Source organism: Triticum dicoccoides, chromosome 1A (assembly GCF_002162155.2).
Source record: "Triticum dicoccoides isolate Atlit2015 ecotype Zavitan chromosome 1A, WEW_v2.0, whole genome shotgun sequence".
Classification (NCBI taxonomy): Eukaryota; Viridiplantae; Streptophyta; class Magnoliopsida; order Poales; family Poaceae; genus Triticum; species Triticum dicoccoides.
Window position 1 is genome coordinate 311879270 of NC_041380.1, and position 14271 is coordinate 311893540.

Here is a 14271-nt window from a genome sequence, read left to right on the forward strand (position 1 = left end):
TGCTAAAACAAGAAACTAAAATGACTCGATTGCAAGATCTAAAGATATACCTTCAAGCGCTAACCTCCCCGGCAACGGCGCCAGAAAAGAGCTTGATGTCTACTACACAACCTTCTTCTTGTAGACGTTGTTGGGCCTCCAAGTGCAGAGGCTTGTTGGACAGTAGCAAATTTCCCTCAAGTGGATGACCTAAGGTTTATCAATCCATAGGAGGCATAGGATGAAGATGGTCTCTCTCAAGCAACCCTGCAACCAAATAAAAAGAGTCTCTTGTGTCCACAACACACCCAATACAATGGTAAATTGGATAGGTGCACCAGTTCAGCGAAGAGATGGTGAGACAAGTGCTATATGGATAGTAGATAATAGTTTTTGTAATCTGAAAAATATAAAAACAGCAAGATAACTAATGATAAAAGTGAGCATAAACGGTATTGCAATGATAGGAAACAAGGCCTAGGGTTCATACTTTCACTAGTGCAAGTCCTCTCAACAATAATATCATAATTGGATCACATAACTATCCCTCAACATGCAAGAAGGAGTCACTCCAAAGTTACTAATAGCGGAGAACGAACGAAGAGATTATGGTAGGGTACGAAACCACCTCAAAGTTATTCTTTCCAATCAATCCGTTGGGCTATTCCTATAAGTGTCACAAACAGCCCTAGAGTTCGTACTAGAATAACACCTTAAGACACAAATCAACCAAAACCCTAATGTCACCTAGATACTCCAATGTCACCTCAAGTATCCGTGGGTATGATTATACGATATGCATCACAGAATCTCAGATTCATCTATTCAACCAACACATAGAACCTCAAAGAGTGCCCCAAAGTTTCTACCGGAGAATCACGACGAAAACGTGTGCCAACCCCTATGCATAGGTTCATGGGCGGACCCCGCAAGTTGATCACCAAAACATATATCAAGTGAATCACGTGGTATCCCATTGTCACCATAGGTACGCACAGCAAGACATACATCAAGTGTTCTCAAATCTTTAAAGACTCAATCCGATAAGATAACTTCAAAGGGGAAACTCAATCCATTACAAGAGAGTAGAGGGGGAGGAGAAACATAATATCCAACTATAATAGCAAAGCTCGCGATACATCAAGATCGTGCCAAATCAAGAACACGAGAGAGAGAGAGAGAGAGAGAGAGAGATCAAACACATTGCTACTGGTACATACCCTCAGCCCCGAGGGAGAACTACTCCCTCCTCGTCATGGAGACCACCAGGATGATGAAGATGGCCACCGGAGAGGGATTGCCCCCTCCGGCAGGGTGTCGGAACGGGTCTAGATTGGCTTTCAGGGCTACTGAGGCTTCTGACGGCAGAACTCCCGATCTATTGTGCTCTCGGATGTTTTAGGGTATATGGAGATATATAGGTGGAAGAAGTACATCAGGGGGGCCACGAGGGGACCGCGAGGGTGGAGGGCGCGCCCAGGGGGTGGGCACGCCCCCTACCTCGTGGCCTCCTCGAAGCTTCCCTTACGTGCACTTCAAGTCTTCTGGGCTTCTTTCCTTCCAAAAATGAGTTCTGTGAAGTTTCAGGTCAATTGGACTCCATTTGGTTTTCCTTTTCTGCGATATTCTAAAACAAGGTAAAAACAGAAACTGGCACTGGGCTCTGGGTTAATAGGTTAGTCCCAAAAATTATATAAAAGTGTATAATAAAACCCATAAACATCCAAAACAGTAGATAATATAGCATGGAGCAATCAAAAATTATAGATACATTGGAGACGTATCATAGACCGATAGCAAGTTTTATGCGGGAGAGGTCGCTGCTAGCATGTTATCCCTGACTTGGAATTCTATGCACTTATGATTGGAACTATTAGCAAGCATCTGCAACTACTAATGTTCATTAAGGTAAAACCCAACCATAGCATTAAGATATATTTGTCCCCCTTCAATCCCGTATGCAACAATTTCTATGCTAGGTTGAAGCTTATGTCACTCTTGCCCTCCAATACATAGTCCTATCAACATACAACAAACCATATGGTGTGATCCACGCGTGCGCCCATATGATGGGCACCAAAGGCCAGAAACATAACCACAAGCAAATTAAACCAATCATAGCAATTCACCAATTACCGATAGGACAACAAAAATCTACTCAGACATCATAGGATGGCAACACATCATTGGATGATAATATGAAGCATAAAGCACCATGTTCAAGTAGAGGGTACAGTGGGTTGCGGGAGAGTGGATCGCTATAGATAGATGGGGGGAGGTGATGAAGATGTTGGTGAAGATGATGGAGGTGTTGGTGTAGATATGAAAGTTGTATAAAAAGTATAAAAAAGTTGCCAAAAGTATAGGAAAGTTGTAGAATGTTGGCATGGAACAATCCAAAATTATAGATACGACGGAGACGTATCACATACCGATGACAAAGGGAACAACATATGTTGTTATGTGGTTTGACTGATAAAGATCTTCGTAGAATATGTAGGAACCAAAATGAGCATCCAGGTTCCGCTATTGGTTATTGACCGGAGATGAGTCTCGGTCATGTCTACATAGTTCTCGAACTCGTAGGGTCCGCATGCTTAACGTTCGATGACGATTGGTATTATGAGTTTATGTGCTTTGATGTACCGAAGGTTGTTCGGAGTCCCGTATGTGATCGCAGACATGACGAGGAGTCTCAAAATGGTCGATACATATAGATCGATATATTGGAAGGCTATGTTTGGACATCAGAATGGTTCCGGGTGAGTTCGGGCATTTACCGGAGTACCGGGGGTTTACCGGAACCCCCCGGGGAGTCAATGGGCCTTATTGGGCCTTAGTGGGAGAGAAGATAAGGCAGCCAGGTGGAGGGCGCGCCCCCCAAGCCCAATCCGAATTGGGTGGGGGCGGCACCCCTTTCCTTTCTACTTCTCCCTCTTCCTTCTTTTCCTAGTGGGACTAGGAAAGGGGGGAGTCCTACTCCTACTAGGAGGACGACTCCTCCCCCCTTGGCGCGCCTAGAGGGCCGGTCGGCCTCCCCCTCCCTCCTTTATATACGTGGGGAGGGGGCACTCTAGAACACATAAAAGTTGATCTTAGCCGTGTGTGGTGCCCCCCTCCATAGATTTCCACCTCATTCATATCGTTGCAGCGCTTAGGCGAAGCCCTGCGCCGGTAGCTTCATCATCACCATCACCACGCCATCATGCTGACGCAACTCTCCCTCGACCTCAACTGGATATAGAGTTTGTGGGATATCGCTGAGCTGAACATGTGCAGATCGCGGAGGTGATGTATCTTCGGTACTAGGATCAGTCGGATCGTGACGATGTACGACTACATCAACTGTGTTGTCATAATGCTTCCTCTTACGGTCTATGAAGGTAGGTGGACAATACTCTTCCCTCTCGTTGCTATGCATCACCTAGATGGATCTTGCGTGTGCGTAGGGAATTTTTTGAAATTACTGTGTTCCCCAACACATATAATGTCAGAAATGCTGCAGAGCTCCCACCCACTTCCTTGTAAATACAGGCTTCTCCAAAAGTCTGTATAAAACCATATGCTTTGGTCACACTATAAAAGCGTATATTCCAACTCCGAGATGCTGCACCAGTCCGTAAATGGATCGCTGGAGCTTACACACTTTGTTAGCATCTTTTGGATCGACAAAACCTTCTGGTTGCATCATATACAACTCTTCTTTAATATATCCATTAATGAATGCAGTTTTGACATCCATTTGCAAAATTTCATAATCATAAAATGCGGCAATTGCTAACATGATTCAGACGGACTTAAGCATCGCTAAGGGTGAGAAGGTCTCGTCGTAGTCAACTCCTTGAACTTTTTGAAAACGTTTCGCAACAAGTCGAGCTTTGTAGACAGTAACATTACCGTCAGCGTCAGTCTTCTTCTTGAATATCCATTTATTCTCTATGGCTTGCCGATCATCGGACAAGTCAACCAAAGTCCATGCTTTGTTCTCATACATGGATCCCATCTCAGATTTCATGGCCTCAAGCCATTTTGCAGAATCTGGGCTCATCATCACTTCCTCATAGTTCTTAGGTTCATCATGGTCAAGTAACATGACCTCTAGAACATGATTACCGTACCACTCTGGCGCGGATCTTACTCTGGTAGACCTACGAGGTTTGCTAGTAACTTGATCAGAAGTTTCATGATCATCATCATTAGGTTCCTCACTTACTGGTGTAGGAATCACTGGAACTAATTTCTGTGATGAACTACTTTCCGATAAGGGAGCATGTACAGTTACCTCATCAAGTTCTACTTTCCTCCCACTCACTTCTTTCGAGAGAGACTCCTTCTCTAGAAAGGATCCATTCTTAGCAACGAATATCTTGCCTTCGGATCTATGATAGAAGGTGTACCCAACAGTCTCCTTTGGGTATCCTATGAAGACACATTTCTCCAATTTGGGATCGAGCTTATCAGGTTGATGTTTTTTCACATAAGCATCGCAGCTCCAAACTTTAAGATACGAGAACTTGGGTTTGTTGCCAAACCACAGTTCATATGGTGTCGTCTCAACTGATTTAGATGGTGCCCTATTTAACGTGAATGCAGCCGTATCTAAAGCATAACCCCAAAACGATAGTGGTAAATTAGTAAGAGACATCATAGATCGCACCATATCTAATAAAGTACAATTAGGACGTTCGGACACACCATTACGTTGAGGTTTTCCGGGTGGCGTGAGTTGCGAAACTATTCCGCATTGTTTCAAATGAAGACCAAACTCGTAACTCAAATATTCTCCTCCACGATCAGATCGTGGAAATTTTATTTTCTTTCTATGATGATTTTCTACTTCACTCTGAAATTCTTTGAAATTTTCAAATGTTTCATCAAGTACATATACCCATATCTGCTCAAATCATTTGTGAAGGTTAGAAAATAACGATACCCGCCACGAGCATCAACACTCATCAGACCGCATACATCTGTATGTATTATTTCCAATAAGTCTATCGCTCGCTCCATTGTTCCGGGGAACGGAGTCTTAGTCATCTTGCCCATGAGGCATGGTTCACAAGCATCAAGTGATTTCATAATCAAGTGATTCCAAAAGCCCATCAACATGGAGTTTCTTCATGCGCTTTACACCAATATGACCTAAATGGCAGTGCCACAAATAAGTTGCACTATCATTATTAAACTCATATAAATAGAACAACCATTATTCTCTGATTTAAATGAATAACCGTCTCGCATCAAACAAAATCCATATATAATGTTCATGCTTAACGTTGGCACCAAATAACGATTATTCAGGTCTAAAACTAATCCCGAAGGTAGATGTAGAGGTAGCATGCTGACGGCGATCACATCGACTATGGAACCATTTCCCACGTGCATCATCACCTTGTCCTTAGCCAATCTTCGCTTGATCCGTAGCCCCTGTTTTGAGTTGCAAATATTAGCAACAGAACCAGTATCAAATACCCAGGCGCTACTGCGAGCCTTAGTAAGGTACACATCAATAACATGTATATCAAATATACCTTTCACTTTGCCATCCTTCTTCTCTGCCAAATACTTGGGGCAGTTCCGCATCCAGTGACCAGTCCCTTTGCAGTAGAAGCACTCAGTCTTAGGCTTAGGTCCAGACTTGGGCTTCTTCACTTGAGCAGCAACTTGCTTGCCGTTCTTCTTGAAGTTCCCCTTCTTCCCTTTGCCCTTCTTCTTGAAACTAATAGTCTTGTTGACCATCAACACTTGATGCTCCTTCTTGATTTCTACCTCCGCAGCCTTTAGCATTGCAAAGAGCTCGGGAATTGTCTTATCCATCCCTTGCATATTATAGTTCATCACAAAGCTTTTGTAGCTTGGTGGCAGTGATTGAAGAACTCTGTCAAATGACACTATCAACTGGAAGATTAACTCCCAGCTGAGTCAAGTGATTGTGGTACCCAAACATTCTGAGTATGTGTTCACTGACATAACTATTCTCCTCCATTTTAAAGTTGTAGAACTTATTGGAGACTTCATATCTCTCAATCCGGGCATTTTCTTGAAATATTAACTTCAACTCCTGGAACATCTCATATGCTCCATGACGTTCAAAACATCGTTGAAGTCCCGGTTCTAAGCCGTAAAGCATGGCACAGTGTCGGTGTAGTGAAAACCAGGGCTACACTAACCGCCGGGCATGGACCACGACTGTATGCAATTACGCTAAAGAGGATCCATCTTCGCCGACAAGCGCTACATCGGCAAGCAAGACTCAAGCTACCTTCCCGGCAAGGAGCATCCTGCCCTGCTAGGGAGGACAGATACAAGACCCCGGCAAGAGGAGCTTGCCGAGAAGGCCCACCAAGGCACTCCAAAGGAACTTGCCGCGACGCGCCACGCGCTCCGGCAAGGCAACAAGGCCCCGACAAGAGGAGCTTGCCGGGAAGACCAACCAAGGTACCTCAAGGCCCGGTGAGCGACAAGCTTCTGGACTTGACAAGACGACGACCCCGACAAGGTACTCACCGGGGGCCCGCTGCCACTCTGTACCCGCGCTCCAGCGCACCCGCCCGCGTGTCGCCATGAGGCTTCCTCAGGGGCGCGTGGCGGGAGCCTGTGCAGCCAGGGGTACGCGGTGGCAAGAGGAGATGAAGAGAAGGCCATCATGGCAAACGGTGGCGCTCCTAACGGTCACTTTTTGCACTGTTTAGGCAACTCAGACAGGCATTCAATGACTTTGTCCCCTGCCGTCAGAGTTAGGTAGGGTGCACTGTGTCCACAGTAGCGGTAGCTGCACCTACCGCATCCTTTTCCATTTTTACCCTTCTAGTCTACGTTGCCACCTGTCGGTGACCCCTTGAAAGTATAAAAGGAGGCCCAAGCGCAACGTAGGAGAGGGCGAGGTGGGGTTCGGCTCATTCGAAACACCAGAAACACTCCCACGCTCAGTCTGATAGCGTCCATCGCTCCTGAGCAAGGATTCAATACAATCTAACAAGCAACAGTAGGGTTTTACGCATCCGTGCGGCCCGAAGCTGGGTAAAACTGCTCGCGTGTACTGCCTCGATCCGCTCTTTGTGCGACCTCCGCCCCCCTCCGATCCGAAAGGGGCCCTGTCCCCATAGGTGTTGGTGGATCAGCATCCCCGACATCTTTGGCGCGCCAGGTAGGGGGCGTCGAGGTTGTGCGAACCCGATCCGGCGTGCACGCGAGCTAAATCTTCATCGTCATGGCTCCTAAGAAGCGGGCGAGCAAAAGAACGACGCCAGTGCGGCAACAGAAAAGCTAAGTCATGCGAAACTTTAGATATTTCCTTTCTATATAAGGTTATCTGCCTCGGAGATCTTGTTCTTTGTATGGAAAACCTGTGCGCGGAGGAATCAACTCGTAGCTAGTTGCGCCCTTACTCTGTTTCGAGTCCGCTCAACAACTTAAGGGAGCTGCTAGCGCCCTTACTTTGCTTCGAGTCCGCTCAGCAACTTAAGTGAGCCGCTAGCGCCCTTACTTTGTTTCGAGTCCGCTCAACAACTTAAGCGAGCTGCTAGCACCCTTACTTTGCTTCGAGTCCGCTCAGCAACTTAAGTGAGCCGCTAGCGCCCTTACTTTGTTTCGAGTCCGCTCAACAACTTAAGTGAGCTGCAACTAGTTGCGACAAGGTTGCTTGTCGGTAGCGACCCCGCCAGCAGGCTGCTGAAGTTCCGCACTCGGCGCTCGCGGCAAGGGTGCCTGCGCCGACAAGTTCCCTAAAAGTGTAGGGTGGACATACAAAGAGAGGTTGAACAGGAAGATACCATGCACTATTTATTTGAGATTTCTGCATAGACCTGTATGCCAAGGAGCCTTCTCGGGGCTAGTTGCGCTCCATGTTGCCTCGAGTCCGCTCGGCAACTTGTGTGGTTGCGCTAGAACCAAGAAGGTAAAACTTTCCGGGAGGCGACGTTCCCGAATAGCCGCTAAGGGCCCGTTCCCTCAAGCACTGCTGGCTGGATCGTACGCACCGGAAAGCATTCCAGCAGGCATAGGGAATATGTAGCAGAAGTCAAAATTTGCAAGTGAGTTAAGTGCACTTCAGATGCTAATCACTTGTCATGTTTAAACGCAGTTATGGCCCGGGGGCTGGCAACGCCCTTAGGACCAATCTTCTTGGTGTCAAGAACGACGAAGTTCTTCGCCATAAGCCTTTCCGGCAACGATCTTGCCGGGAGCCGGTGTCAAGAACAACGAAGTTCTTCGCCATAAGCCTTTCCGGCAACGATCTTGCCGGGAGCCGGTGTCAAGAACAACGAAGTTCTTCACCATAAGCCTTCCTGGCAACAAGATTGCCGGAAGCCGGCATCGAGAACGTCAAAGTTCTCTGCTGAAGATAAAAGCCTTCCAGGCAACAAGCTTGTCGGAAGCCGGCATCGAGAACGTCAAAGTTCTCTGCTGAAGATAAAAGCCTTCCTGGCAACAAGCTTGCCGGAAGCCGGCATCGAGAACGTCAAAGTTCTCTGCTGAAGATAAAAGCCTTCCTGGCAACAAGCTTGCCGGAAGCCGGCATCGAGAACGTCAAAGTTCTCTGCTGAAGATAAAAGCCTTCCTGGCAACAAGCTTGCCGGAAGCCGGCATCGAGAACGTCAAAGTTCTCTGCTAGAGATAAAAGCCTTCCTGGCGACGAGCTTGCCGGAAGCCGGCATCGAGAACGTTAGATTTCTCTGCCAGAAAATTTCCATGGAAGTAGGCTCGGGGGTTTGTAGCTCCTTGGAGTGCAACAACAACCATGGCCCATGCCAAGCTTGGTCCCGTCTCCAGCGTCGAATTCATGAAGTTCTCCGCTGCAGCCGGGCCCGGGGGCTACTGTCGGTGTAGTGAAAACCAGGGCTACACTAACCGCCGGGCATGGACCACGACTGCATGCAATTACGCTAAAGAGGATCCATCTTCGCCGACAAGCGCTACATCGGCAAGCAAGACTCAAGCTACCTTCCCGGCAAGGAGCATCCTGCCCTGCTAGGGAGGACAGATACAAGACCCCGGCAAGAGGAGCTTGCTGGGAAGGCCCACCAAGGCACTCCAAAGGAACTTGCCGCGACGCGCCACGCGCTCCGGCAAGGCAACAAGGCCCCAGCAAGAGGAGCTTGCCGGGAAGACCAACCAAGGTACCTCGAGGCCCGGTGAGCGACAAGCTTCTGGACTCGACAAGACGACGACCCGGACAAGGTACTCACCGGGGGCCCGCTGCCACTCTGTACCCGCGCTCCAGCGCACCCGCCCGTGTGTCGCCATGAGGCTTCCTCAGGGGCGCGTGGCGGGAGCTTGTGCAGCCAGGGGTATGCGGTGGCAAGCGGAGATGAAGAGAAGGCCATCGTGGAAAACGGTGGCGCTCCGAACGGTCACTTTTTGCACTGTTTAGGCAACTCAGACAGGCATTCAATGACTTTGTCCCCTGCCGTCAGAGTTAGGTAGGGTGCACTGTGTCCACAGTAGCGGTAGCTGCACCTACCGCATCCTTTTCCATTTTTACCCTTCTAGTCTACGTTGCCACCTGTCGGTGACCCCTTGAAAGTATAAAAGGAGGCCCAAGCGCAACGTAGAAGGGGGAGGTGAGGTTCGGCTCATTCGAAACACCAGAAACACTCCCACGCTCAGTCTGATAGCGTCCATCGCTCCTGAGCAAGAATTCAATACACACAAACAAGCAGCAGTAGGGTTTTACGCATCCGTGCGGCCCGAAGCTGGGTAAAACTGCTCGCGTGTACCGCCTCGATCCGCTCTTTGTTCAACCTCCGCCCTCACCGAATCGAAAGGGGCTCGGTCCGCCGATCCCCATAGGTGTTCGTGGATCAGTTTCCCCGACACACAGTGAACTATCGAGTAGTCATCAGATTTGCTCTGCCAGGTGTTCATAACATCTGGAGTTGCTCCTACAGTGGGTTTGGCACCTAGCGGTGCTTCCAGGACGCAATTCTTCTGTGTAGCAATGAGGATAATCCTCAAGTTACGGACCCAGTCCGTGTAGTTGCTACCATCATCATTCAACTTAGCTTTCTCTAGGAACGCATTAAAATTCAATGGAACAACAACACGGGCCATTTATCTACAACAACATAGACATGCAAAATACTATCAGGTACTAAGTTCATGATAAATTGAAGTTCAATCAATCATATTACTTAAGAACTCCCACTTAGATAGACATCCCTCTAACCATCTAAGTGATCACGTGATCCATATCAACTAAACCATGTCTGATCATCACGTGAGATGGAGTAGTTTTCAATGGTGAACATCACTATGTTGATCATATCTACTATATGATTCACGCTCGACCTTTCGGTCTCAGTGTTCCGAGGCCATATCTGCATATGCTAGGCTCGTCAAGTTTAACCCGAGTATTCTGCTTGTGCAAAACTGGCTTGCACCCGTTGTATGTGAACGTAGAGCTTATCACACCCGATCATCACGTGGTGTCTCGTCACGACGAACTGTAGAAACGGTGCATACTCAAGGAGAACACTTGTACCTTGAAATTTAGTGAGAGATCATCTTATAGTGCTACCGCCGAACTAAGCAAAATAAGATGCATAAAGGATAAACATCACATGCAATCAAATAAGTGATATGATATGGCCATCATCATCTTGTGCCTTTGTTCTCCATCTCCAAAGCACCGTCATGATCACCATCGTCACCGGCATGACACCTTGATCTCCATCGAAGCATCGTTGTCGTCTCGCCAACTATTGCTTCTACGACTATCGCTACTGCTTAGTGATAAAGTAAAGTAATTACATGGCGATTGCATTTCATACAATAAAGCGACAACCATAAGGCTCCTTCCAGTTGCCGATAACTTTTACAAAACATTATCACCTCATACAACAATTTATATAGCATCACGTCTTGACCATATCACATCAAAACAAGCCCTGCAAAAACAAGTTAGACGTCCTCTACTTTGTTGTTGCAAGTTTTACGTGGCTGCTACGGGCTTAGCAAGAACCGTTCTTACCTACACATCAAAACCACAATGATTTTTCGTCAAGTTTGCTGTCTTAACCTTCAACAGGGACTAGGCGTAGTCACACTCGATTCAATTAAAGTTGGAGAAACAAACACCCACTATCCACCTGTGTGCAAAGCACGGCGGTAGAACCAGTCTCATGAACGCAGTCATGTAATGTCGGTCTGGGCCGCTTCATCCAACAATACCGCCGAATAAAAGTATGACATGCTGGTAAGCAGTATGACTATTATCGCCCACAAATATTTGTGTTCTACTCGTGCATATAACATCTAAGCATAGACCCGGCTCGGATGCCACTATTGGGGAACATAGTATTTCAAAAAAAATCATGCGATCACGCAAGATCTAACTAGGAGAAGCATAGCAATGAGCGGGGAGAGTGTGTCCACGTACCCTCGTAGACCGAAAGCGGAAGCATTAAGTAACATAGTTGATGTAGTCGAACATCTTCGTGATCCAAGCGATCAAGTACCGAACGCATGGCACCTCCGTGATCTGCACACGTTCAGCTCGATGACGTCCCTCAAACTCTAGATCCAACTGAGGCCGAGGGAGAGTTTTGTCAACACGAAGGCATGTTGACGGTGATGATGAAGTTACCGACGCAGGGCTTCGCCTAAGCATTACGACAATATGATCGAGGTGGAAATCTTTGGAGGGGGGCACCGCACACGGCTAAGAAAGCAATAGCAATAAACTAAACTAAACGATCAAAGTGCTAAACTAATGGATGGGTCATGTCAATCACATCATTCTCTAATGATGTGATCCCGTTTATCAAATGACAACTCATGTCCTTGTCTAGGAAACTTAACCATCTTTGATTAACGAGCTAGTCAAGTAGAGGCATACTAGTGAAACTCTGTTTTTCTATGTAATCACACATGTACTAAGTTTACGGTTAATGCAATTCTAGCATGAATAATAAACATTTATCATTGTAGCGACCAGACCTCAAACAGTCTGATCTCTGTGCATCAATGTCATCCCTGGATCGGTTATGCTGACACACACAGTACTTGAGGATTTATAACAGAGTAGCGATCACACACTTATTACATCGAATGTCTCAAAAGAGAACTTATTACAATAAATATGGCTTAAGGCCATCTAAATACGATAACAGCGGAAGGCTTGGAAGATAAAGTAAGTCCATCAACTCCAACGGCATCACTGAATGAAAGACCACGACCTAAGGCTCCGTACTCGTCGTCGGAAAAGTCTGCAACATGATACGTTGCAGCCCGAAACGGGCCAGCACATGGAATATTCTGGACATGTAACACAAGAGAGTAACGAACAATGTAAAGCTATCACTACATGCATATATGGCTGGTGGAGGCCGTATGGTTAATAGGTTTAGCAAAAAGCCAATTTTTCCCTACTGCAAAGGAATAAATTTTATTTAGCTACAAAGTTGGTTGAAAACATTGAGAAGGTAAACCCCCTCTCAATCCCAATTAAAAGTAATCATTAACCGAATCAAATTTATATTGAAGAGTGATTAGATCCACATGATAATCCAAGAACTAGATACTCAAGATGTCCATAACCGGGGACATGGCTAACCATGATTAGTTTGTACACTCTGCAGAGGTTTTGCAGTTTTCCCCACAAGACTCGATCCCCTCCGTTGGATTTCTCGCACTACAAGTGTTTGAGAAACGGATGACCGAGACACGGTCTTTCAGAAGCATTAGCACCTTACGATGGGTAGATCGGTACACCTACATCCCCTACATCTGCTAGTCTACCACTGTAAGAGTTCACACGACTTAATCAACTATGCCAGAGCCCATAATGGCATGTGGCTGCACATGGAAGTTTCCAGCATGAATAATCTTATGATCCCTTTGAGCCTGGGTGGCGGTCCATAGGAAAATCACACAGTACCCCGGGATTTCCAAAAAATACAAGCAATCACTGGGTTCCCCAGGTGCCTCAATCCACCCAGATGTGTATTAAAGTTGCCACCTTAAGTTGAACCATTAAGTAAACAATCTCACAATCTATCATGGAATACACTCAAACCCAATCCACGTCTACGAGCATAGCATGGCAATATAAGCATAACGTAGAAGTAACTCCCAAGGGTTTGATAGTAACAGGGCAATAGGTTCTACCTCATCAACTACTTCCCAACCCACAATTTATTCATATCCTAACCGTGCAAGTGTGAGGGTTGAAACTAATGCATAAAAACTGGGTGATAATGGGATATGATCAAAGTGTTACTTGCCTTGCTAATGATCCGTGAAACCTAGAGACTATTGCGAATCAGTTTAACCTTCTCTTCCAATTCCTTAATCAAATCTGGTCCAAACAACTGTCGGTCTCCAACTTCATCCCATAACAATGGTGTTCTGCACCTCCTTCTGTACAATGCTTCGAAATGGGCCATCTTCAAACTGGCTTGGTAACTGTTGTTGTATGAGAACTCTGCGTAGGGCAAATTTTCGTCCCAACTAGATCCATAATCTAGCGCACAGGCTCTCAACATGTCCTCTAGAATCTGGTTGACTCTCTCAGTCTGTCCATCCGTCTGCGGGTGAAAAGCTGTACTGAACTCCAGTCTGGTTCCCAAAGTTTCATGCAACTGATTCCAAAACTCTGAGGTAAGCTTGGTTCCTCTATCTGATACAATTATTCTTGGAACTCCATGCAAACATACGATCCTGGTCATGTATATCTTTGCCAACTTAGCACTAGTGTAAGTGGTCTTCACTGGGATGAAATGAGCTACTTTCGTCAAGCGATCGATCACAACCCATATCGAGTCATAGCCTGAATGAGTCATGGGTAATCTCGTGATAAAATCCATGCCTAGCTTGTCCCACTTCCATTCAGGTATCGGCAATGGTTGCAGCAATCCAGCTGACTTCTGATGCCCTGCCTTCACTCTCTGACATACATCACAAATTGCTACATACTCCGCAATATCCTTCTTCATTCTGGTCCACCAGAATCTATGTTTCAGATCCAGGTATATCTTGGTATTTCCTGGGTGAATCGAATATGGTGAGTCATGGGCCTCCTGCAAAATCAGCTTCCTGATCTCCTGATCATTTGGTACATGTACACGGTCCTCAAACCATAGGGTATCGTGTTCATCCTCCCGAAATCCCTTGGCTTTTCCTTTGCTCATCCTTTCCTTTATCTCGACGATCTCCTTGTCCGTCTTCTGCGCTTCTCTGATCTTATCCATCAAAATAGACTGAATCTCCAAAGCTGCTACATAACCTCTCGGAACTATCTCCAAACATAGCTCATGAAGGTCTTCTACTAACTCCCTGGGTAACTCTCCG